General features: G+C 37.5%; 1 pseudogene; it reads left to right on the top strand.

The window, feature by feature from the left end:
- Positions 1-17,575: 17,575 nt before the first annotated feature.
- LOC135146852 (small nucleolar RNA R71) lies at positions 17,576-17,672 on the top strand (annotated as a pseudogene).
- Positions 17,673-27,382: the final 9,710 nt, after the last annotated feature.

Here is a 27,382-nt window from a genome sequence, read left to right as displayed (position 1 = left end):
TTGTTTTCAACTTCAAGCGAGTCTGGAATGAAGCTACAGTTGTTTTCCACAAGTTGATTCTAATTTTAAACAACCGAAATTGAAGCTACAAGTTGTTTTCAACTTCAAACAAGTCTGGAATGAAGCTACAAGTTGTTTCCAACTTCAATCTAGCCAATAATGAAGCAACAAGTTGTTTCCGGGCTCAAACGAGTCAAGAATGAAACTAAAAGTTGATTCTCATTTTAAACAACCGAAAATGAAGCTACAAGTTGTTTTCAACTTCAAGCGAGTCTGGAATGAAGCTACAAGTTGTTTCCAACTTCAATCTAGCCAATAATGAAGCAACAAGTTGTTTCCGGTCTCAAACGAGTCAAGAATGAAACTACAAGTTGATTTTAATTTTAAACAACCGAAAATGAAGCTACAAGTTGTTTTCAACTTCAAACGAGTCTGGAATGAAACTACAAGTTGTTTCCAACTTCAAACTAGCCAATAATGAGGCAGCAAGTCGCTTCCGGGCTCAAACGAGTCAAGAATGAAACTACAAGTTCATTCTAATTTCAAACAACCGAAAATGAAGCTACAAGTGTTTTCAACTTCAAACGAGTCTGGATTAAAGCTACAAGTTGTTTCCAACTTCAATCTAGCCAATAATGAAGCAACAAGTTGTTTCCGGGCTCAAACGAGTCAAGAATGAAACTACAAGTTTATTTTAATTAAACAACATAAAATGAAGCTACAAGTTGTTTTCAACTTCAAACGAGTCTGGAATTAAGCTACAAGTTGTTTCCAAATTCAATCTAGCCAATAATGAAGCAACAAGTTGTTTACATGCTTAAACGAGTCAAGAGTGAAACTACAAGTTGATTCTAATTTTAAACAACCGAAAATGAAGCTACAAGTTGTTTTCAACTTCAAACGAGTCTGGAATGAAGCTACAAGTTGTTTCCAACTTCAATCTAGCCAATAATGAAGCAACAAGTTGTTTCCGGGCTCAAACGAGTCAAGAATGAAACTAAAAGTTGATTCTCATTTTAAACAACTGAAAATGAAGCTACAAGTTGCTTTCAACTTCAAGCGAGTCTGGAATGAAGCTACAAGTTGTTTCCAACTTCAATCTAGCCAATAATGAAGCAACAAGTTGTTTCCGGGCTCAAACGAGTCAAGAATGAAGCTAAAAGTTGATTCTCATTTTAAACAACCGAAAATGAAGCTACAAGTTGTTTTCAACTTCAAGCGAGTCTCGAATGAAACTACAAGTTGTTTCCAACTTCAATCTAGCCAATAATGAAGCAACAAGTTGTTTCCGGTCTCAAACGAGTCAAGAATGAAACTACAAGTTGATTTTAATTTTAAGCAACCGAAAATGAAGCTACAAGTTGTTTTCAACTTCAAACGAGTCTGGAATGAAACTACAAGTTGTTTCCAACTTCAAACTAGCCAATAATGAGGCAGCAAGTCGTTTCCGGGCTCAAACGAGTCAAGAATGAAACTACAAGTTCCTTCTAATTTTAAACAACCGAAAATGAAGCTACAAGTTGTTTTCAACTTTAGACGAGTCTGGAATGAAACTACAAGTTGTTTCCAACTTCAATCTAGCCAATAATGAAGCAACAAGTTGTTTCCGGGCTCCAACGAGTCAAGAATGAAACTACAAGTTGAATTTAATTTAAACAACCGAAAATGAAGCTACAAGTTGTTTTCAACTTCAAACGTGTCTGGAATGAAGCTACAAGTTGTTTCCAACTTCAATCTAGCCAATAATGAAGCAACAAGTTGTTTACATGCTCAAACGAGTCAAGAGTGAAACTACAAGTTGATTCTAATTTTAAACAACCGAAATTGAAGCTACAAGTTGTTTTCAACTTCAAACAAGTCTGGAATGAAGCTACAAGTTGTTTCCAACTTCAATCTAGCCAATAATGAAGCAACAAGTTGTTTCCGGGCTCAAACGAGTCAAGAATGAAACTAAAAGTTGATTCTCATTTTAAACAACCGAAAATGAAGCTACAAGTTGTTTTCAACTTCAAGCGAGTCTGGAATGAAGCTACAAGTTGTTTCCAACTTCAATCTAGCCAATAATGAAGCAACAAGTTGTTTCCGGTCTCAAACGAGTCAAGAATGAAACTACAAGTTGATTTTAATTTTAAACAACCGAAAATGAAGCTACAAGTTGTTTTCAACTTCAAACGAGTCTGGAATGAAGCTACAAGTTGTTTCCAACTTCAATCTAGCCAATAATGAGGCACAAGTTGCTTCCGGGCTCAAACGAGTCAAGAATGAAACTACAAGTTTATTCTAATTTTAAACAACCGAAAATGAAGCTACAAGTTGTTTTCAACTTCAAACGAGTCTGGAATTAAGCTACAAGTTGTTTCCAACTTCAATCTAGCCAATAATGAAGCAACAAGTTGTTTCCGGCTCAAACGAGTCAAGAATGAAACTACAAGTTGATTTTAATTTAAACAACCGAAAATGAAGCTACAAGTTGTTTTCAACTTCAAACGAGTCTGGAATTAAGCTACAAGTTGTTTCCAACTTCAATCTAGCCAATAATGAAGCAACAAGTTGTTTACATGCTTAAACGAGTCAAGATGAAACTACAAGTTGATTCTAATTTTAAACAACCGAAAATGAAGCTACAAGTTGTTTTCAACTTCAAACGAGTCTGGAATGAAGCTACAAGTTGTTTCCAACTTCAATCTAGCCAATAATGAAGCAACAAGTTGTTTCCGGGCTCAAACGAGTCAAGAATGAAACTACAAGTTGATTCTAATTTTAAACAACCGAAAATGAAGCTACAAGTTGTTTTCAACTTCAAGCGAGTCTGGAATGAAGCTACAAGTTGTTTCCAACTTCAATCTAGCCAATAATGAAGCAACAAGTTGTTTCCGGCTCAAACGAGTCAAGAATGAAACTACAAGTTGATTCTAATTTTAAACAACCGAAAATGAAGCTACAAGTTGTTTTCAACTTCAAACGAGTCTGGAATGAAGCTACAAGTTGTTTCCAACTTCAATCTAGCCAATAATGAAGCAACAAGTTGTTTCCGGGCTCAAACGAGTCAAGAATGAAACTACAAGTTGATTCTAATTTTAAACAACCGAAATGAAGCTACAAGTTGTTTTCAACTTCAAACGAGTCTGGAATGAAGCTACAAGTTGTTTCCAACTTCAATCTAGCCAATAATGAAGCAACAAGTTGTTTCCGGGCTCAAACGAGTCAAGAATGAAACTACAAGTTGATTCTAATTTTAAACAACCGAAAATGAAGCTACAAGTTGTTTTCAACTTCAAACGAGTCTGGAATGAAGCTACAAGTTGTTTCCAACTTCAATCTAGCCAATAATGAAGCAACAAGTTGTTTACATGCTCAAACGAGTCAAGAGTGAAACTACAAGTTGATTCTAATTTTAAACAACCGAAATTGAAGCTACAAGTTGTTTTCAACTTCAAACAAGTCTGGAATGAAGCTACAAGTTGTTTCCAACTTCAATCTAGCCAATAATGAAGCAACAAGTTGTTTCCGGGCTCAAACGAGTCAAGAATGAAACTAAAAGTTGATTCTCATTTTAAACAACCGAAAATGAAGCTACAAGTTGTTTTCAACTTCAAGCGAGTCTGGAATGAAGCTACAAGTTGTTTCCAACTTCAATCTAGCCAATAATGAAGCAACAAGTTGTTTCCGGTCTCAAACGAGTCAAGAATGAAACTACAAGTTGATTTTAATTTTAAACAACCGAAAATGAAGCTACAAGTTGTTTTCAACTTCAAACGAGTCTGGAATGAACTACAAGTTGTTTCCAACTTCAACCAGCCAATAATGAGGCAGCAAGTTCGCTTCCGGGCTCAAACGAGTCAAGAATGAAACTACAAGTTCATTCTAATTTCAAACAACCGAAAATGAAGCTACAAGTTGTTTTCAACTTCAAACGAGTCAGGATTAAAGCTACAAGTTGTTTCCAACTTCAATATAGCCAATAATGAAGCAACAAGTTGTTTCCGGGCTCAAACGAGTCAAGAATGAAACTACAAGTTTATTTTAATTTAAACAACAGAAAATGAAGCTACAAGTTGTTTTCAACTTCAAACGAGTCTGGAATTAAGCTACAAGTTGTTTCCAAATTCAATCTAGCCAATAATGAAGCAACAAGTTGTTTACATGCTTAAACGAGTCAAGAGTGAAACTACAAGTTGATTCTAATTTTAAACAACCGAAAATGAAGCTACAAGTTGTTTTCAACTTCAAACGAGTCTGGAATGAAGCTACAAGTTGTTTCCAACTTCAATCTAGCCAATAATGAAGCAACAAGTTGTTTCCGGGCTCAAACGAGTCAAGAATGAAGCTAAAAGTTGATTCTCATTTTAAACAACCGAAAATGAAGCTACAAGTTGTTTTCAACTTCAAGCGAGTCTCGAATGAAACTACAAGTTGTTTCCAACTTCAATCTAGCCAATAATGAAGCAACAAGTTGTTTCCGGTCTCAAACGAGTCAAGAATGAAACTACAAGTTGATTTTAATTTTAAGCAACCGAAAATGAAGCTACAAGTTGTTTTCAACTTCAAACGAGTCTGGAATGAAACTACAAGTTGTTTCCAACTTCAAACTAGCCAATAATGAGGCAGCAAGTCGTTTCCGGGCTCAAACGAGTCAAGAATGAAACTACAAGTTCCTTCTAATTTTAAACAACCAAAAATGAAGCTACAAGTTGTTTTCAACTTTAGACGAGTCTGGAATGAAACTACAAGTTGTTTCCAACTTCAATCTAGCCAATAATGAAGCAACAAGTTGTTTCCGGGCTCCAACGAGTCAAGAATGAAACTACAAGTTGAATTTAATTTAAACAACCGAAAATGAAGCTACAAGTTGTTTTCAACTTCAAACGTGTCTGGAATGAAGCTACAAGTTGTTTCCAACTTCAATCTAGCCAATAATGAAGCAACAAGTTGTTTACATGCTCAAACGAGTCAAGAGTGAAACTACAAGTTGATTCTAATTTTAAACAACCGAAATTGAAGCTACAAGTTGTTTTCAACTTCAAACAAGTCTGGAATGAAGCTACAAGTTGTTTCCAACTTCAATCTAGCCAATAATGAAGCAACAAGTTGTTTCCGGGCTCAAACGAGTCAAGAATGAAACTAAAAGTTGATTCTCATTTTAAACAACCGAAAATGAAGCTACAAGTTGTTTTCAACTTCAAGCGAGTCTGGAATGAAGCTACAAGTTGTTTCCAACTTCAATCTAGCCAATAATGAAGCAACAAGTTGTTTCCGGTCTCAAAAGAATCAAGAATGAAACTACAAGTTGATTTTAATTTTAAACAACCGAAAATGAAGCTACAAGTTGTTTTCAACTTCAAACGAGTCTGGAATGAAACTACAAGTTGTTTCCAACTTCAAACTAGCCAATAATGAGGCAGCAAGTCGCTTCCGGGCTCAAACGAGTCAAGAATGAAACTACAAGTTCATTCTAATTTCAAACAACCGAAAATGAAGCTACAAGTTGTTTTCAACTTCAAACGAGTCTGGATTGAAGCTACAAGTTGTTTCCAACTTCAATCTAGCCAATAATGAAGCAACAAGTTGTTTCCGGGCTCAAACGAGTCAAGAATGAAACTACAAGTTTATTTTAATTTAAACAACAGAAAATGAAGCTACAAGTTGTTTTCAACTTCAAACGAGTCTGGAATGAAGCTACAAGTTGTTTCCAAATTCAATCTAGCCAATAATGAAGCAACAAGTTGTTTACATGCTTAAACGAGTCAAGAGTGAAACTACAAGTTGATTCTAATTTTAAACAACCGAAAATGAAGCTACAAGTTGTTTTCAACTTCAAACGAGTCTGGAATGAAGCTACAAGTTGTTTCCAACTTCAATCTAGCCAATAATGAAGCAACAAGTTGTTTCCGGGCTCAAACGAGTCAAGAATGAAACTAAAAGTTGATTCTCATTTTAAACAACTGAAAATGAAGCTACAAGTTGCTTTCAACTTCAAGCGAGTCTGGAATGAAGCTACAAGTTGTTTCCAACTTCAATCTAGCCAATAATGAAGCAACAAGTTGTTTCCGGGCTCAAACGAGTCAAGAATGAAGCTAAAAGTTGATTCTCATTTTAAACAACCGAAAATGAAGCTACAAGTTGTTTTCAACTTCAAGCGAGTCTCGAATGAAACTATAAGTTGTTTCCAACTTCAATCTAGCCAATAATGAAGCAACAAGTTGTTTCCGGTCTCAAACGAGTCAAGAATGAAACTACAAGTTGATTTTAATTTTAAGCAACCGAAAATGAAGCTACAAGTTGTTTTCAACTTCAAACGAGTCTGGAATGAAACTACAAGTTGTTTCCAACTTCAAACTAGCCAATAATGAGGCATCAAGTTGTTTCCGGGCTCAAACGAGTCAAGAATGAAACTACAAGTTCCTTCTAATTTTAAACAACCGAAAATGAAGCTACAAGTTGTTTTCAACTTTAAACGAGTCTGGAATGAAACTACAAGTTGTTTCCAACTTCAATCTAGCCAATAATGAAGCAACAAGTTGTTTCCGGGCTCAACGAGTCAAGAATGAAACTACAAGTTGAATTCTAATTTAAACAACCGAAAATGAAGCTACAAGTTGTTTTCAACTTCAAACGAGTCTGGAATGAAGCTACAAGTTGTTTCCAACTTCAATCTAGCCAATAATGAAGCAACAAGTTGTTTACGTGCTCAAACGAGTCAAGAGTGAAACTACAAGTTGATTCTAATTTTAAACAACCGAAATTGAAGCTACAAGTTGTTTTCAACTTCAAACAAGTCTGGAATGAAGCTACAAGTTGTTTCCAACTTCAATCTAGCCAATAATGAAGCAACAAGTTGTTTCCGGGCTCAAGCGAGTCAAGAATGAAACTAAAAGTTGATTCTCATTTTAAACAACCGAAAATGAAGCTACAAGTTGTTTTCAACTTCAAGCGAGTCTGAAATGAAGCTACAAGTTGTTACCAACTTCAATCTAGCCAATAATGAAGCAACAAGTTGTTTCCGGTCTCAAACGAGTCAAGAATGAAACTACAAGCTGATTTTAATTTTAAACAACCGAAAATGAAGCTACAAGTTGTTTTCAACTTCAAACGAGTCTGGAATGAAACTACAAGTTGTTTCCAACTTCAAACTAGCCAATAATGAGGCAGCAAGTCGTTTCCGGGCTCAAACGAGTCAAGAATGAAACTACAAGTTCCTTCTAATTTTAAACAACCAAAAATGAAGCTACAAGTTGTTTTCAACTTTAGACGAGTCTGGAATGAAACTACAAGTTGTTTCCAACTTCAATCTAGCCAATAATGAAGCAACAAGTTGTTTCCGGGCTCCAACGAGTCAAGAATGAAACTACAAGTTGAATTTAATTTAAACAACCGAAAATGAAGCTACAAGTTGTTTTCAACTTCAAACGTGTCTGGAATGAAGCTACAAGTTGTTTCCAACTTCAATCAAGCCAATAATGAAGCAACAAGTTGTTTACATGCTCAAACGAGTCAAGAGTGAAGCTACAAGTTGATTCTAATTTTAAACAACCGAAATTGAAGCTACAAGTTGTTTTCAACTTCAAACAAGTCTGGAATGAAGCTACAAGTTGTTTCCAACTTCAATCTAGCCAATAATGAAGCAACAAGTTGTTTCCGGGCTCAAACGAGTCAAGAATGAAACTAAAAGTTGATTCTCATTTTAAACAACCGAAAATGAAGCTACAAGTTGTTTTCAACTTCAAGCGAGTCTGGAATGAAGCTACAAGTTGTTTCCAACTTCAATCTAGCCAATAATGAAGCAACAAGTTGTTTCCGGTCTCAAACGAGTCAAGAATGAAACTACAAGTTGATTTTAATTTTAAACAACCGAAAATGAAGCTACAAGTTGTTTTCAACTTCAAACGAGTCTGGAATGAAACTACAAGTTGTTTCCAACTTCAAACTAGCCAATAATGAGGCAGCAAGTCGCTTCCGGGCTCAAACGAGTCAAGAATGAAACTACAAGTTCATTCTAATTTCAAACAACCGAAAATGAAGCTACAAGTTGTTTTCAACTTCAAACGAGTCTGGATTGAAGCTACAAGTTGTTTCCAACTTCAATCTAGCCAATAATGAAGCAACAAGTTGTTTCCGGGCTCAAACGAGTCAAGAATGAAACTACAAGTTTATTTTAATTTAAACAACAGAAAATGAAGCTACAAGTTGTTTTCAACTTCAAACGAGTCTGGAATGAAGCTACAAGTTGTTTCCAAATTCAATCTAGCCAATAATGAAGCAACAAGTTGTTTACATGCTTAAACGAGTCAAGAGTGAAACTACAAGTTGATTCTAATTTTAAACAACCGAAAATGAAGCTACAAGTTGTTTTCAACTTCAAACGAGTCTGGAATGAAGCTACAAGTTTGTTCGCAAAAATCTACACGCAAGCGCACGTGATCACAAGTAATATATTAAGTTCGATCCCACAGAGACTGGTGAATTAAGAATACGCACCTATGCAACAATGTATGATCAATTATCACTGCTAAGACAATTAACAAGGATTGGTTTCTTTTTATACTAATAATTAAATTTACTAATCAAATTCAGAATAGGAAAACACATGGGATTCTAATTTCATTATCGAATTCATCTAGAATTGAAATTACTGATTAACATGCGACTGTTGATCCTAATCAGACAACACGAAAGTAATACGTGCCAACTCTCGTTGCACACATATCATACCAATCAAAATCCACAATTAAGATAGAAATCTCATGGACACCAACAAAGCTCAGACCCTATATCTCTATAGCGGTAGTGTAAGCAAAGAGGTTTAATAACAAGTCGTCTATCGTGATTACACAGGGTGATAAAAATAGTTCAAGTCTACCACAAATTATGCTTCATTCACATAATCCTATGTTTACATGGCATAGTTCTAAATTCGATCATCCACTCTCGCTTCAGAAAGAATTAACAAACAACTTAGAAGTTAGCTACGCTCCTAAGAAGAATAAGCACGGCTCATGCAAAGAAATCCACGTATGTCACACAATCAAGTAATTAACATTCGTTACTAGACTACATCGATAAATCCGTTAGAATCCCATGAAGGCGGTTAGTTCATAATCAAACTAATCGACATCATGGGTTCTAATGAAAGCATGATAAAGAAAAGACAAGAATTAAATAGAATAAAAATGCTTGAATTAATAATAATAAAAATCACACGTTACAGATTTGATGTTCACGATCTTGCTCGAAACTGTCACTTCCTCGCAAAGAACGATCGAATACAACTGATAATGTGCTTGAATAAAACTATGATTACGATATTGTTCTCCACTCAAAACTACGACTATGAGGCTAGGGTTTTTACACACGAGAAATAAAAAATGCATTGACTAAGTCAACCGGGCCTCGACCGCTGCGAAAATCCATCAGAAAAGCTGTAAAAATCGGCCCGGGGAGTTTCTGCGGGGCGCCACCGCGCTACACTAGCGCGGGCGCGCTAGTGATGCAGATTGTAGCGCGGGCGCGCTACAGGTTAGCGCGGGCGCGCTACTGTCTGTGATGACAGTCCTGATCCTTTGTTTTCAGCCCGTTCTCGCGTGCATGTCCTTCCTCGCTTCTAGTACCACTTCCGTAGGTGATCACGGTTGCATTTAGCATATGCAACAAGCCCTTTAAACCCCTAGATAGCTCTAGTGGACGAGTGTGTTCTCGTGAGGGTTTGTAGAAGATGTACCCACAAAATCCCAAGTCGTGATGAATCCACAATTCTCTATTCTTGCAAATAATGCACCAAAAACAACCTATAATGATAGAAAATCACTTCATCACCTCAACTCGTGACCTGCACAGAAAAACAATAGAAACACATCAAAAGACACTAAACACTTAAGTACAACCAACCAATTTAAGTGGAAATGAAGGCCTATAAGTGTGTATAAATACCACTTATCACACCCCCAAACTTAAACTGATGCTTGTCCTCAAGCGTCAACGACACTATACAATAATACAATGCAATGCATGAATGCAACTACGTGATGAATGAGTGAACTATGAAGTAATTGCCTTGCAAATTTTTAATACCTCAGATTGTGCTAATGTTCTCGACTTTCATCTCTCTCGCTACCAAGTCAATTACCCTTCTATTTACAAGTGTGGAGTGCCAGTGTGTGCAAGCATGTTCTTTTATTGAGACAAGACAAAAACTACTACTCCCACAGAATCCCCATCAAGAATCGTAAAAGTTATAAACTAACACCCCGTCACTCAAGTCCAACTAAAAGCCAAGGTCCCAAAGAATGTCCACACCCTTCTATTTTATTCACTCTAATTTTTTTTTTCTTTTTCTTTTTATTGGTGATTAATTGCTTGGTCTAAGGTCAGAGCGCTTCGCAGTGTAAATGCGTTACGAACACCACAAGACTTCACACACCAATTATTCACTTTATTCTAGTGGTTTATTTAACTGTGCAATGGTTGAGATCCCTAAAGATTTATGCACTAGTACCCATGTAGCGAGCGTTGGGTCAACAATCCCAAACCACGAAGGGCTTTAGGTTGTTAGGCACAAAGTCCCCTCAGACTTAATTACTCGAGTACTAATGAGCTCAACCTAGTTAATTCTACCACTTATTTTTTTAGTGAATTTATTTACTACTATTTTTTTTTTTTTTTTCTTTTTTTCTTTTTTAGAAAGGCATATCTACCCCTCAGTTCCCCCAAACTTAAGATTTACGGACCTAAGCTGAAGGGTGTTCAATTCAATCCTAGAATTCATGGAATTTCGTCTAAATCCTATCTCAAGAACATATGTGAATTACAATTTCCAACACAAGCAATTTCCAAGTACTAACCTAGCATTGCAATTGAAACTACTAATCAAAAACTACGCACATAACTCATCATAGGCAATTAGCTTGGCTTAACTTCATAATTCATGCAAATGCTCGTGATACTAGCTACTACAATTATCACTAAACATGTAAAAAAAAAAAAAGAAAATATGGGAAAATTAGAAAGAAAACGTGAGAATAAATCAAAGCAAAATAAAATAAAATAAAAACGTGAACTACATGAACTAACTAACACATGCAATAATAAAAAAAAAAATCTATCTAATAATATGCTCTTCCTTAGATTACCACCCCCAAACTTAAAATTTTCAATGTCCCCATTGAAAGTGATAAAAAGGCTAGAGCACCCACATACCTACTCGGAGTCCGAGTCCTCCCCCTCCTCTGCTGGAGGTGAATCAGGTGGAGGATACTGCATCCCTGCTCCGAATACTGGCCACTGAACTGTGACCCCCTGTGCCTGAAAAGCACTACCTAGAGCCTGTGTCATATCAAAAGCAAACCTCTGGTGGATGTCATGCATGGCGTCCATCCGTCTCGCTAATCGGCGAAAGTGGACATCTCCCATCGGTTCGGAGCTCCTCTCCGTCTGAGAAGTACCAGCTCCAGAAGCTCTAGGCTGCTCCCTCCTAACAAACTCTGGACGTCCCCCTGGCATCTCATCATATATGTACCCAAGGCCTCGAGGGTGGGGAACTCCTCCATCCCACTCCGTCATGCGGCTGATCGCCGAATGATCAATCGGTGCTCCTGGCAACTGTAATTGCTCGTTGGATGGCCAACGAACACCGCTCGATCGACAAAGCTTCGTCACAATTGTGCCATATGGAATGGCACCAGTAGTTCCTCCCTGTAAGAACCTCAGAATCCCCTGATGGATAACATGTCCCAGATCAATATACTTGCCCGAGACAATCCCAAAGAGCAGAATAGCTCTTTCCACTGTCACCTCATGCCCATGTGAAGATGGCATGATGTTAGCACATATGAAGGCGTTCCACGCCTTCGCATACCGGTTCAACCCGGCTGCTGGAAAAGAGACATGTGCCTGCAAAGGAGGTTGTGTCATCTTCCAAGCTGTATCCGGCACACACAAATCATACACCAATCGATCAAGATCAACTGGATCATCATCAAACCGGCGTTTAGCACGCCCAATCCTCTCAACCACCCAATCTTCTTCATTACGGCGCCTGGCACGCCCCCCAATAACTCTACGGATCGCATCCGCACTATAATCTACCCGGATTCCCCGTACCACCGTGAATCCATCTCGATTCTCCTTGGCATTAGCATAAAACTCTCGAATGATAGCCAAGGGAACCGCCTCCGGAGCCTCGCAAAAAGACTCCCAACCCCGTTCTTGAATCATGTTCAAGAGCTCACCATCCTCCGCCGTGGGTAAGAATCCCCTCTCCTTAACTAACGACTTATTCATAAGCCGTTGAAACTCGGTTCGCGCACCATCCGAGGTGAACTCAACCTCACCCAACGAGGAAGAATCGCTAGATGCGGGGGCTTGGGTGCTCGTTCCTTGTGATCTTCTTGCTCTTTTGGGTGCCATTGGTAGAGATTAGAGTTGCAAGAGGTGTATGTATATTGGATTTGAAAGATTGGATGAAGGTTGTGTGTATGGATGTGTATATATGATTAGGGTTTAGAGAATTATAATGGAATTTGGAGATGGGTTTTGTGTTTATATAAGGGTTGGAGAGCTGAGTTAGGGTTTTATGGGATGTATTTCGGGCTAGGCATGCAAAATTAGGATTGTGGGCTTTTTAAAACGAAAAGAAAAGAATTTTGGGAGAAAATCCGCCTGGCTCGGCAGTCAGTAGCGCGGCCGCGCTAAGTATAGCGCGGGCGCGCTGTGCAACTTAGCGCGGTCGCGCTTGACACTAGCGCGGGCGCGCTAGTGTCTGACACCGGAGGCTGAAATTTTTCGATTTTTGTGTTTTTGAGGTTTACAATGGTACAATGTGGTTCTAATGCGTGGGTTGCCTCCCACGAAGCGCTTGTTTAACGTCGTTAGCTCGACGTGAAGTCCAGAATTAATCCGATTCCGATTGAAGAATCGTGGTTTGTACCTCACGATTCACATTTCCGCCAAAGTACGGCTTCAACCTTTGACCATTAACCTTAAATGATTCATCCGGTGATTTTGCATATATTTCTACTGCACCGTGGGAAAATACCGTCTTGACTGTAAATGGCCCTGACCAGCGTGACTTGAGTTTCCCTGGAAACAACTTCAACCGAGAGTTATACAATAACACCAATTGACCAACCACAAACGATTTTTGTATCAGTCGCTGATCATGCAATCTTTTCACCTTTTCTTTGTAGAGTTTGTTATTTTCATAAGCACGGAGGCGAAACTCCTCTAACTCATTGAGTTGCATCATTCGTTTCTCTCCAGCTAATTGTAAGTCGAAGTTCAACTTCTTTAGGGCCCAATAAGCTTTATGTTCCAACTCAACTGGTAAGTGACAAGCCTTGCCAAACACTAACTGAAATGGAGAAGTACCCAACGGTGTTTTATAAGCTGTTCGATAAGCCCAAGCAGCCTCATCTAATCGTAAAGACCAGTCTTTCCTAGAAGGATTAACCACCTTCTCTAATATGCGTTTGATCTCTCTGTTAGACACTTCAGCTTGACCATTCGTTTGAGGATGATAAGCAGTAGCAACCCGGTGATTGATATTATACCTAGTCATCAAGGTTGTGAATTTCCTATTACAGAAATGAGAGCCTTCATCACTGATAATGACCCTAGGGACTCCGAAACGGGTAAAGATTTGTTTTTGAAGAAATTGTAAGACCACCTTAGCATCATTTGTAGGTAAAGCTTTTACCTCCACCCATTTAGACACATAATCCACTGCTAATAGAATATACTGGTTGTTACAAGATGAAACGAACGGTCCCATGAAGTCAATACCCCAAACGTCAAATATTTCGACTTCCAAGAGCATTTTAAGAGGCATTTCATTCCTCCTAGATATATTACCTGTACGTTGACATCGATCGCATCCCAAAACATACTGATGAGCATCTTTAAACAGAGTTGGCCAGTAAAAGCCTGCTTGAAGTACCCTCTTTGCTGTCTTTTCTCCGCTATAATGGCCTCCATAACCAGTGGAATGGCACTCGCGCAAAACTCCCTCAACTTCATTATTGGGGATACACCTTCTGAGAATTTGATCAACTCCTTGTTTAAACAGAAAGGGTTCATCCCAAATATACCATTTCACATCGTGAAGAAATTTCTTGCGTTGAGCATAAGAGAATTCTGGAGGAATGATCTTACTCACCAGATAATTTACAATGTCAGCAAACCATGGCTCTTCTGCATTAACTCCAAACAACTGTTCGTCTGGGAAGAATTCATTGATTAGAGTGTTGTCTGTAGTTTGTTTGCTGTGATCTTCTAGTCGGGACAAATGATCTGCTACCTGATTTTCCGTGCCCTTACGATCTTTAATTTCCACATCAAATTCTTGGAGTAATAAAACCCAGCGAATTAGTCTTGGTTTTGAATCTTTCTTTGATATGAGATACCGAATGGCTGCATGATCTGTATATACCACTACCTTTGTTCCAAGAAGATAAGACCTGAACTTCTCAAAGCTAAAGACAATAGCTAGAAGTTCTTTTTCAGTAGTAGTGTAGTTCAATTGTGCATCATTTAATGTTTTGCTGGCATAATAGATAACATGAAACACATTACTTGTTCGCTGGCCAAGTACAGCCCCTACAGCATAATCACTGGCATCACACATTAATTCGAATGGTTTACTCCAATCGGGTGCAGTGATGATAGGTGCTGATGTCAACTTCTTTTTCAAGATTTCAAATGCTTCCAAGCACTCCTCATCAAATTTGAATGGAATGTCTTTCTCTAACAGATTGCAAAGGGGTTTAGAAATTTTTGAGAAATCCTTGATGAATCTCCGATAGAACCCTGCATGACCAAGGAAGCTTCGGATGCCCTTGACTGAAAGTGGTGGAGGAAGATTTTTTATTGTTTCCACCTTCGCTTTATCAACTTCTAGTCCCTTGGCAGATACCTTATGCCCCAATATGATTCCTTCTTGCACCATGAAATGACATTTTTCCCAATTGAGAATCAGATTAGTTTCCACACATCGCTTAAGAACCATTCTCAGATTTGTGAGGCATTCGTCATAAGATGTTCCGAATACGGAAAAGTCGTCCATGAATACCTCCACATTGATGCCAATCATCTCTGAGAATATTGCCATCATGCATCTTTGAAAAGTGGCTGGTGCACCGCATAAGCCAAAAGGTACTCTTCGGAATGCAAATGTACCATAAGGGCATGTAAAGGTTGTCTTTTCTTGATCCTCCGGAGAGATAGCAATCTGATTATAGCCAGAATACCCATCCAATAGGCAATAGAATTCATGACCAGCCAACCTGTCAAGCATTTGATCAATAAAAGGCAGAGGGAAGTGATCCTTTCTTGTGGCTTTATTCAGCTTTCGGTAGTCCATGCAAATCCTCCAACCAGTGACAGTTCTAGTTGAGATAAGTTCCCCTTTTTCGTTGGCTACTACTGTCATGCCCCCTTTTTTAGGCACACACTGCACTGGACTCACCCATGAGCTATCTGAAATTGGATAAATGATACCTGCATCAAGCCATTTAAGAATCTCTTTCTTTACCACTTCCTTCATGATAGGATTTAGCCTTCTTTGTTGTTCCACTGAAGGTTTGCTTCCTTCTTCAATGAGAATTTTGTGTTGACAAAAGGAGGGACTGATGCCCTTGATATCAGCTATGGTCCAACCAATCGCTGTTTTGAATTCCCTTAGCACCCTCAAAAGTTTTTCCTCTTCCTCACCTGACAAGTTAGATGCAATAATAACAGGAAGAGTAGAACCTTTGCCAAGAAAAGCATACCTTAAGTGATCCGGTAGTGGTTTAAGTTCAAGTTTAGGTGCTTCGATTACTGATGGCTGTAGTGGTTTGTGATCTTCCTTTTGTTCTTCCAAGCCAAGAGATTCGACAGGTGGTTCAAAATTCCTTCTCCAAGGTGATGAGTTAAGATGATGGATCTCTGCCAATTCTTCTTCACTGTCCCATTCCTCATCATTGGTAAGGATTGCTTCCAATGCATCATTCTGTAAAACCCGCTGGCTATTAGCTTCTGTCGTAGTGTCTAGCACATCCACACTGAAACAAGATTCCTCATCAGTTGGTAATTTCATTGCATTGAATACGTTGAACGTGACAGTTTGATTCTGTATTCTCATTGTGAGTTCCCCTTTTTGTACATCGATTAATGTTTGGCCAGTGGCTAAAAATGGTCTACCCAAGATGATAGGAATCCTTTTGTCTTCTTCAAAATCAAGAATCACGAAGTCGGCTGGAAATATTAATTGATCAACCTTGACTAGCACATCTTCAATTATACCCCTCGGATATGTGATCGAACGATCAGCCAACTGTAAAGACATATTTGTTGGCTTAAGCTCTGGCAGGCCAAGTTGTGTGAAGATAGATAGAGGCATCAGATTGATGCTAGCTCCCAAGTCGCACAGACACTTATCAAAAGAGAACTTCCCAATAGTGCAAGGAATAGTAAAACTTCCCGGATCTTTAAGCTTAGGTGGTAATTTCTGTTGAAGTACAGCACTGCATTCCTCCGTTAAAGCCACGGTCTCTAACTCTTCAAGCTTTAGCTTTTTTGAAAGAATACCCTTCATGAACTTGGCATAACTAGGCATTTGCTCGAGTGCTTCAGCAAACGGAATGTTGATGTGAAGCTTTTTGAATACTTCTAGGAATTTACCAAATTGCTTATCCAGCTGCTGTTTTTTTAACCTCCTAGGAAATGGAGGTGGTGGATATACTGGGTTTGACATCGGAGCAGCTGCAGGAATAGCCTTATCCTTTTCAACAGTAGAGTTGGTGTCAATTGTATTTGAAGGAACTTCTGCTGGAATTTCTTGCTGGATTGAACTTGCTCTTTAGGGTCCCTTTTACCTGGTACTTCTGTGTCACTAGGGAGATTCCCCTGTGGTCTGCTTAGTAAAGCATTAGCTAACTGACCAACTTGTGTCTCCAAGGCTTTTAAAGTTACTGCTTGACTCTTGTACATGAGCCTTAGCTCTTCCATGTCAGACCTTTCGTTAGCTGATTGCCCATGATTCTGAAATCCCGGAGGGTGATATGGCTGTTTAGGCGCATACTGTTGTGAATTTCCAGCCTGATTATACTGTTTAGGTCCCTGTTGAAATCCTTGTTGAGGCTGATTATAACCCTGATTATTACTCCAGCTGAAATTCGGATGATTTCGGTTGCTAGGATGATAAGTAGCTGGAGCGGGTTGTTGACTTCTCTGAAAGTTGCTCACAAATTGCGCTGATTCACTAGAAATGGCACACTGATCAGTAGCATGAGCACCAGCACATAATTCGCAAATAGAGATTGGCTGTTGAATTCCTTGGTGAGCCAGAGAATCAACTTTCATCGTGAGAGCCTTCAGTTGAGCTGCTATAGCTGTAGACGTGTCAAGATCAAGAATTCCGGCTACCTTCCCTTGAGTAAGTCTTTGAGTAGGGTTCTGATATTCATTAGCAGCCATCATTTCAATGAGATCGTAAGCTTCTTCATAACTCTTTGCCCATAGTGCACCTCCAGAAGCAGCATCAAGCATAGGTCTGGATTGAGGTCCAAGACCATTATAGAAACTGTTTATTTGCATCCAATCCGGCATGCCATGATGGGGACACTTCCTTAGCATCTCCTTATATCGCTCCCAGGCTTCACAGAATGTTTCTCCTGATTGTTGAGAGAATTGAGATAGAGCATTTCGTAAAGCAGCAGTCTTTGCCATGGGGAAGAATTTAGTGAGAAATTTCTGAGCTAGATCTTCCCATGTAGTAATCGAACCAGATGGTAAAGAATGTAACCATCCCTTAGCCTTATCTCTCAGTGAAAATGGGAAAAGCCTTAGCTTTACAGCTTCATCAGAGACGTCATTAAATTTGAAAGTGTCACAGATCTCTATAAAATTCCGTATATGCATATTGGGGTCTTCAGTAGGAGAACCCCCATACTGTACCGAGTTCTGGACCATTTGAATGGTTCCTGGTTTGATTTCAAAGGCTTTGGCTGCGATTGCAGGCCTGACAATGCTTGATTGGATATCATCGATCTTTGGCATAGAGAAATCCTTCAATGCCTTGCTGTCTGGTTGTGCTTCAGGTTCCGGCATTGTTTCAGAATCAGAAGAAGAAGTAGAAGGTGAATCAATTGCTTTCTTACGGGTCTGAGAACGTGTTTGCATAAACGCGACCCCAGTACCTGAAATAAAGAAAAGAAGAAAAGTGAGAAGAGAATAGAATCTTAGTCAGTGAATTTTTAACGCACACTGAAGACAAGTACATAAACTAATTAATTAACACCGAGTCCCCGGCAGCGGCGCCAAAAACTTGTTCGCAAAAATCTACACGCAAGCGCACGTGATCACAAGTAATATATTAAGTTCGATCCCACAGAGACTGGTGAATTAAGAATACGCACCTATGCAACAATGTATGATCAATTATCACTGCTAAGACAATTAACAAGGATTGGTTTCTTTTTATACTAATAATTAAATTTACTAATCAAATTCAGAATAGGAAAACACATGGGATTCTAATTTCATTATCGAATTCATCTAGAATTGAAATTACTGATTAACATGCGACTGTTGATCCTAATCAGACAACACGAAAGTAATACGTGCCAACTCTCGTTGCACACATATCATACCAATCAAAATCCACAATTAAGATAGAAATCTCATGGACACCAACAAAGCTCAGACCCTATATCTCTATAGCGGTAGTGTAAGCAAAGAGGTTTAATAACAAGTCGTCTATCGTGATTACACAGGGTGATAAAAATAGTTCAAGTCTACCACAAATTATGCTTCATTCACATAATCCTATGTTTACATGGCATAGTTCTAAATTCGATCATCCACTCTCGCTTCAGAAAGAATTAACAAACAACTTAGAAGTTAGCTACGCTCCTAAGAAGAATAAGCACGGCTCATGCAAAGAAATCCACGTATGTCACACAATCAAGTAATTAACATTCGTTACTAGACTACATCGATAAATCCATTTGAATCCCATGAAGGCGGTTAGTTCATAATCAAACTAATCGACATCATGGGTTCTAATGAAAGCATGATAAAGAAAAGACAAGAATTAAATAGAATAAAAATGCTTGAATTAATAATAATAAAAATCACACGTTACAGATTTGATGTTCACGATCTTGCTCGAAACTGTCACTTCCTCGCAAAGAACGATCGAATACAACTGATAATGTGCTTGAATAAAACTATGATTACGATATTGTTCTCCACTCAAAACTACGACTATGAGGCTAGGGTTTTTACACACGAGAAATAAAAAATGCATTGACTAAGTCAACCGGGCCTCGACCGCTGCGAAAATCCATCAGAAAAGCTGTAAAAATCGGCCCGGGGAGTTTCTGCGGGGCGCCACCGCGCTACACTAGCGCGGGCGCGCTAGTGATGCAGATTGTAGCGCGGGCGCGCTACAGGTTAGCGCGGGCGCGCTACTGTCTGTGATGACAGTCCTGATCCTTTGTTTTCAGCCCGTTCTCGCGTGCATGTCCTTCCTCGCTTCTAGTACCACTTCCGTAGGTGATCACGGTTGCATTTAGCATATGCAACAAGCCCTTTAAACCCCTAGATAGCTCTAGTGGACGAGTGTGTTCTCGTGAGGGTTTGTAGAAGATGTACCCACAAAATCCCAAGTCGTGATGAATCCACAATTCTCTATTCTTACAAATAATGCACCAAAAACAACCTATAATGATAGAAAATCACTTCATCACCTCAACTCGTGACCTGCACAGAAAAACAATAGAAACACATCAAAAGACACTAAACACTTAAGTACAACCAACCAATTTAAGTGGAAATGAAGGCCTATAAGTGTGTATAAATACCACTTATCAAAGTTGTTTCCAACTTCAATCTAGCCAATAATGAAGCAACAAGTTGTTTCCGGGCTCAAACGAGTCAAGAATGAAACTAAAAGTTGATTCTCATTTTAAACAACTGAAAATGAAGCTACAAGTTGCTTTCAACTTCAAGCGAGTCTGGAATGAAGCTACAAGTTGTTTCCAACTTCAATCTAGCCAATAATGAAGCAACAAGTTGTTTCCGGGCTCAAACGAGTCAAGAATGAAGCTAAAAGTTGATTCTCATTTTAAACAACCGAAAATGAAGCTACAAGTTGTTTTCAACTTCAAGCGAGTCTCGAATGAAACTATAAGTTGTTTCCAACTTCCATCTAGCCAATAATGAAGCAACAAGTTGTTTCCGGTCTCAAACGAGTCAAGAATGAAACTACAAGTTGATTTTAATTTTAAGCAACCGAAAATGAAGCTACAAGTTGTTTTCAACTTCAAACGAGTCTGGAATGAAACTACAAGTTGTTTCCAACTTCAAACTAGCCAATAATGAGGCATCAAGTCGTTTCCGGGCTCAAACGAGTCAAGAATGAAACTACAAGTTCCTTCTAATTTTAAACAACCGAAAATGAAGCTACAAGTTGTTTTCAACTTTAGACGAGTCTGGAATGAAACTACAAGTTGTTTCCAACTTCAATCTAGCCAATAATGAAGCAACAAGTTGTTTCCGGGCTCCAACGAGTCAAGAATGAAACTACAAGTTGAATTTAATTTAAACAACCGAAAATGAAGCTACAAGTTGTTTTCAACTTCAAACGTGTCTGGAATGAAGCTACAAGTTGTTTCCAACTTCAATCTAGCCAATAATGAAGCAACAAGTTGTTTACATGCTCAAACGAGTCAAGAGTGAAACTACAAGTTGATTCTAATTTTAAACAACCGAAATTGAAGCTACAAGTTGTTTTCAACTTCAAACAAGTCTGGAATGAAGCTACAAGTTGTTTCCAACTTCAATCTAGCCAATAATGAAGCAACAAGTTGTTTCCGGGCTCAAGCGAGTCAAGAATGAAACTAAAAGTTGATTCTCATTTTAAACAACCGAAAATGAAGCTACAAGTTGTTTTCAACTTCAAGCGAATCTGAAATGAAGCTACAAGTTGTTACCAACTTCAATCTAGCCAATAATGAAGCAACAAGTTGTTTCCGGTCTCAAACGAGTCAAGAATGAAACTACAAGCTGATTTTAATTTTAAACAACCGAAAATGAAGCTACAAGTTGTTTTCAACTTCAAACGAGTCTGGAATGAAACTACAAGTTGTTTCCAACTTCAAACTAGCCAATAATGAGGCAGCAAGTCGTTTCCGGGCTCAAACGAGTCAAGAATGAAACTACAAGTTCATTCTAATATTAAACAACCGAAAATGAGGCTACAAGTTGTTTTCAACTTTAAACGAGTCTGGAATGAAACTACAAGTTGATTCCAACTTCAATCTAGCCAATAATGAAGCAACAACTTATTTCCAGGCTCCAACGAGTCAAGAATGAAACTACAAGTTGATTTTAATTTAAACAACCGAAAATGAAGCTACAAGTTGTTTGTTTACATGCTTAAACGAGTCAAGAGTGAAACTACAAGTTGATTCTAATTTTAAACAACCGAAAATGAAGCTACAAGTTGTTTTCAACTTCAAACGAGTCTGGAATGAAGCTACAAGTTGTTTCCAACTTCAATCTAGCCAATAATGAAGCAACAAGTTGTTTCCGGGCTCAAGCGAGTCAAGAATGAAACTAAAAGTTGATTCTCATTTTAAACAACCAAAAATGAAGCTACAAGTTGTTTTCAACTTCAAGCGAGTCTGAAATGAAGCTACAAGTTGTTTCCAACTTCAATCTAGCCAATAATGAAGCAACAAGTTGTTTCCGGTCTCAAACGAGTCAAGAATGAAACTACAAGTTGATTTTAATTTTAAACAACCGAAAATGAAGCTACAAGTTATTTTCAACTTCAAACGAGTCTGGAATGAAACTACAAGTTGTTTCCAACTTCAAACTAGCCAATAATGAGGCAGCAAGTCGTTTCCGGGCTCAAACGAGTCAAGAATGAAACTACAAGTTCATTCTAATATTAAACAACCGAAAATGAGGCTATAAGTTGTTTTCAACTTTAAACGAGTCTGGAATGAAACTACAAGTTGATTCCAACTTCAATCTAGCCAATAATGAAGCAACAACTTATTTCCAGGCTCCAACGAGTCAAGAATGAAACTACAAGTTGATTTTAATTTAAACAACCGAAAATGAAGCTACAAGTTGTTTTCAACTTCAAACGAGTCTGGAATGAAGCTAGAAGTTGTTTCTAACTTCAATCTAGTCAATAATAAAACAACAAGTTGTTTACATGCTTAAACGAGTCAAGAGTGAAACTACAAGTTGATTCTAATTTTAAACAACCGAAAATGAAGCTACAAGTTGTTTTCAACTTCAAACGAGTCTGGAATGAAGCTACAAGTTGTTTCCAACTTCAATCAAGCCAATAATGAAGCAACAAGTTGTTTCCGGGCTCAAACGAGTCAAGAATGAAACTAAAAGTTGATTCTCATTTTAAACAACTGAAAATGAAGCTACAAGTTGTTTTCAACTTCAAGCGAGTCTGGAATGAAGCTACAAGTTGTTTCCAACTTCAATCTAGCCAATAATGAAGCAACAAGTTGTTTCCGGGCTCAAACGAGTCAAGAATGAAACTAAAAGTTGATTCTCATTTTAAACAACCGAAAATGAAGCTACAAGTTGTTTTCAACTTCAAGCGAGTCTAGAATGAAACTACAAGTTGTTTCCAACTTCAATCTAGCCAATAATGAAGCAACAAGTTGTTTCCGGTCTCAAACGAGTCAAGAATGAAACTACAAGTTGATTTTAATTTTAAGCAAACGAAAATGAAGCTACAAGTTGTTTTCAACTTCAAACGAGTCTGGAATGAAACTACAAGTTGTTTCCAACTTCAAACTAGCCAATAATGAGGCAGCAAGTCGTTTCCGGGCTCAAACGAGTCAAGAATGAAACTACAAGTTCCTTCTAATTTTAAACAACCGAAAATGAAGCTACAAGTTGTTTTCAACTTTAGACGAGTCTGGAATGAAACTACAAGTTGTTTCCAACTTCAATCTAGCCAATAATGAAGCAACAAGTTGTTTCCGGGCTCCAACGAGTCAAGAATGAAACTACAAGTTGAATTTAATTTAAACAACCGAAAATGAAGCTACAAGTTGTTTTCAACTTCAAACGTGTCTGGAATGAAGCTACAAGTTGTTTCCAACTTCAATCTAGCCAATAATGAATCAACAAGTTGTTTACATGCATAAACGAGTCAAGAGTGAAACTACAAGTTGATTCTAATTTTAAACAACCGAAAATGAAGCTACAAGTTGTTTTGAACTTCAAACGAGTCGGGAATGAAGCTACAAGTTGTTTCCAACTTCAATCTAGCCAATAATGAAGCAACAAGTTGTTTCCGGGCTCAATCGAGTCAAGAATGAAACTAAAAGTTGATTCTCATTTTAAACAACCGAAAATGAAGCTACAAGTTGTTTTCAACTTCAAGCGGGTCTGGAATAAAGCTACAAGTTGTTTTCAACTTCAATCTAGCCAATAATGAAGCAACAAGTTGTTTCCGGTCTCAAACGAGTCAAGAATGAAACTACAAGTTGATTTTAATTTTAAACAACCGAAAATGAAGCTACAAGTTGTTTTCAACTTCAAACGAGTCTGGAATGAAGCTACAAGTTGTTTCCAACTTCAATCTAGCCAATGATGAGGCAGCAAGTCGTTTCCGGGCTCAAACGTGTCAAGAATGAAACTACAAGTTCCTTCTAATTTTAAACAACCGAAAATGAAGCTACAAGTTGTTTTCAACTTTAGACGAGTCTGGAATGAAACTACAAGTTGTTTTCAACTTCAATCTAGCCAATAATGAAGCAACAAGTTGTTTCCGGGCTCCAACGAGTCAAGAATGAAACTACAAGTTGAATTTAATTTAAACAACCGAAAATGAAGCTACAAGTTGTTTTCAACTTCAAACGTGTCTGGAATGAAGCTACAAGTTGTTTCCAACTTCAATCTAGCCAATAATGAAGCAATAAGTTGTTTACATGCTCAAACGAGTCAAGAGTGAAACTACAAGTTGATTCTAATTTTAAACAACCGAAATTGAAGCTACAAGTTGTTTTCAACTTCAAACAAGTCTGGAATGAAGCTACAAGTTGTTTCCAACTTCAATCTAGCCAATAATGAAGCAACAAGTTGTTTCCGGGCTCAAACGAGCCAAGAATGAAACTAAAAGTTGAATCTCATTTTAAACAACCGAAAATGAAGCTATAAGTTGTTTTCAACTTCAACCGAGTGTGGAATGAAGCTACAAGTTGTTTCCAACTTCAATCTAGCCAATAATGAAGTAACAAGTTGTTTCCGGTCTCAAACGAGTCAAGAAGGAAACTACAAGTTGATTTCAACTTCAAACGAGTCTGGAATGAAACTACAAGTTGTTTCCAACTTCAAACTAGCCAATAATGAAGCATCAAGTTGTTTCCGGTCTCAAACGAGTCAAGAAGGAAACTACAAGTTGATTTTAATTTTAAACAACCGAAAATGAAGCTACAAGTTGTTTTCAACTTCAACCGAGTCTGGAATGAAACTACAAGTTGTTTCCAACTTCAATCTAGCCAATAATGAAGCAACAAGTTGTTTCCGGGCACCAACGAGTCAAGAATGAAACTACAAGTTGATTTTAATTTAAACAACCGAAAATGAAGCTACAACTTGTTTTCAACTTCAAACGAGTCTGGAATGAAGCTACAAGTTGTTTCCAACTTCAATCTAGCCAATAATGTAATATCCCATACTATTAAATTCAGATTTGATTATTATAAATCTATTCGTCTAGATATTATTGTTGTCTCTAGTAGAATATTGATGTAATTATGTGAATAGTGTGTATGTGATTATACTTGTTATGTGGATTAATATGGATTTTTCAGATTATGCGTCCTCCTTCTTTTTCTGATTCCGAGGACGGAATCCCGATAAGGAGGGTAGATTGTAATGACCCGGATTTTTAAAAATATTTTTATTAGTATTAAAAATGATTTTCTTAAAAAGAAAGGAATAAGATTTAATATTTATTCCAGTTTAATGAGTTTTCAAGGTTTTATATTTAAACCCCGGGTTATTGTGTTATTGATAAATAATTGTATTTTCAAAACTGATTTTCATATATTGCTTCGAAAATTCTAGATGATTATTATGTGAATATATGTGTGATGTGAGTAAGTGGTATTGGTGGATTTGTTGGTTAATTAATTATGGTTAATTATGAGTATTATATGATTAATAAATGAATTTTTGTGGATTTTATATTATCTGGTTAATTGCGTTAACTGCTCATATGTGTTCGTATTTGAGAGATTTCAATTTCTATATGCTCAGGAGAAAATATAGTTTATTTGGATATTTTCATATCGATTTATGGAATGTTATATGATTTTATAATCGATTTACGGATTTAATTGTGTATATTTATATTTATTTATTAATTATTTGACTTCCGTAAAACCGTCCACTCGTAACGAGGTAGCAAATTTTCTTCCCAGAAGTTTCAACAAAACTCACCTTTAGCCTAATTTGAATATTCCGGACATTTTTCGTGTTTTGACTTTTTCGATCCGGAGTACGGTTTTCCCCGGAGTCGGTCCGGCGGAGTTTTTCGGCTATTTTAATTGTTGATAATTATCCAGTTTGTCTCGATAAACGTGAAACGAGATATTTTATTCATCTTTATCTTGTCATAATTACAATGGGACCCGCAGACCAATAATTGAGTTAAAAAGCCCCGTTTTGATGATTATCTCGAAAACCAGTACCGATGGGACCCTGCTTTATTAATATAAAGCTACTAAATACGTATTTTCATGTCATAAACGATCCAAAGGGGTACCAATTATTCGTGAATATAAATAGACCTTTCTAGAGCTTATTTTCACCCGTAAAATCATTTCACCAGTTTCTCTGCACGAATACCGAGAGAAACCGAGCTGCGTTCTTCGTGTTCTTCATAATCAAACGAAGATTTGAAGGTGTTATTGAAGTCAGAATCAAGCGTGCAAATAGTCAAATCGAAGATATCGAAGAGTAGAACCCAAATCAATCATCAAAAACAACATGAGATTCACAGGTAGGGAGTAATTGAAGCTTTAAAATTCGAATTATTATGATTTAAATAGTGAATTTTTGCAAACGTGGTTATTTGATTGTTTTGATGATTCCATGTTGTAGTACGTGCTTTTCTCGTCGTTTTGGTATATTATATGTTGAATTTGGAGTTCGGAATCATATAGAAAGAGGGGTTTGATTATTTAGTGGTGTTCTTGAAGGATATGAATGTTTTTAATCGAATTTGGGCGTTTCTTTGTTATTGATTCTGGGCTGTTCTTGGTTATACCATTAGAAAGTTCATGTTGCAAGGAGCTTGTTGACGCCTTCAAATTCGTCAAAGGATAACGGTATCGATTGCCGGAACTCGGGGAAAACTCGCCGGCGGCGAGACTTCTCCGTGTTTTTCCGGACGAACCACACACCCTTTGCTAATTCTGATGGTGGATTCGAGTTCCTGGTAGTGTATACTTGAATTCTGGAGAGTTTGGAAGAAGGTGGTGGCCTGGGCGGTGTTTTCCGGCGAGTCCAGGGGGCGGCGGCAGCGAAATTGCTGTTTGGCCCCCAGACTTTTAAAGGTGGTGAAGTGTTAACACCCAGGTTTGAAACTTTGCAAAACAGACCCTGAACCTTTAAAAAGGTTACACTTTAAACCCTGGACAAAACTTTCAAAAGTTTACAAAATAAACCTTTTGATTTAATTTTCTAAAATTGTTTTATTTTATTATTTTAAATTCCAAAAATAGTTTTTAATTATTTCTTTATTTCAAAAATAAATCTAAATTGATTTATTAATTAATTTTAATTAGTAATTAATTATATAATTGGTCAATTAATTTAAATATTAATTGATTAATTATTTTAATTAATTATTAATTGATTTTAATTGATTAATTAATTGGATTTAATTATCCTTTTTGATTTAAAAATTCCGAAAAATAGTTTCGAGCTTTGGAATATTTTTCTAAATTATGTTCAAGGCTCGACAATTGTTTATGAATGATTCCAAGTCCAATTTCAAGTATTTGGGACTTGATTATTTATCTGAAAAGTGATTCTTTTATCGATTTTAATTCCGAAAAATGTTTAAAAATTCCAGAAAATTCCCGAAAAATCATTTTTAACCCAAGACTTGATTTAAGATCAATTGGGATGGGAAACCTTATGTGTTGTGTGTTGTCTGCTATTGGTTAGATGTGTTATGTGCCGATAGGAGAGTGAGAAAACTGTTTTGAGCATAACTTTTGATCCGTAAGTCGGAATCAAGTGAAACGAAAGAGAGACAGAAGCTTATAAAGTCTATTTTAATATGACATAATAATATGATGGAGTTGAGAACGTGAATAATTGTTGCACAATGTGATTATATGTTATTTGA

Source organism: Daucus carota, chromosome 5 (genome assembly GCF_001625215.2).
Source record: "Daucus carota subsp. sativus chromosome 5, DH1 v3.0, whole genome shotgun sequence".
NCBI lineage: Eukaryota > Viridiplantae > Streptophyta > Magnoliopsida > Apiales > Apiaceae > Daucus > Daucus carota.
This window is presented reverse-complemented; position numbering and strand designations above follow the sequence as displayed.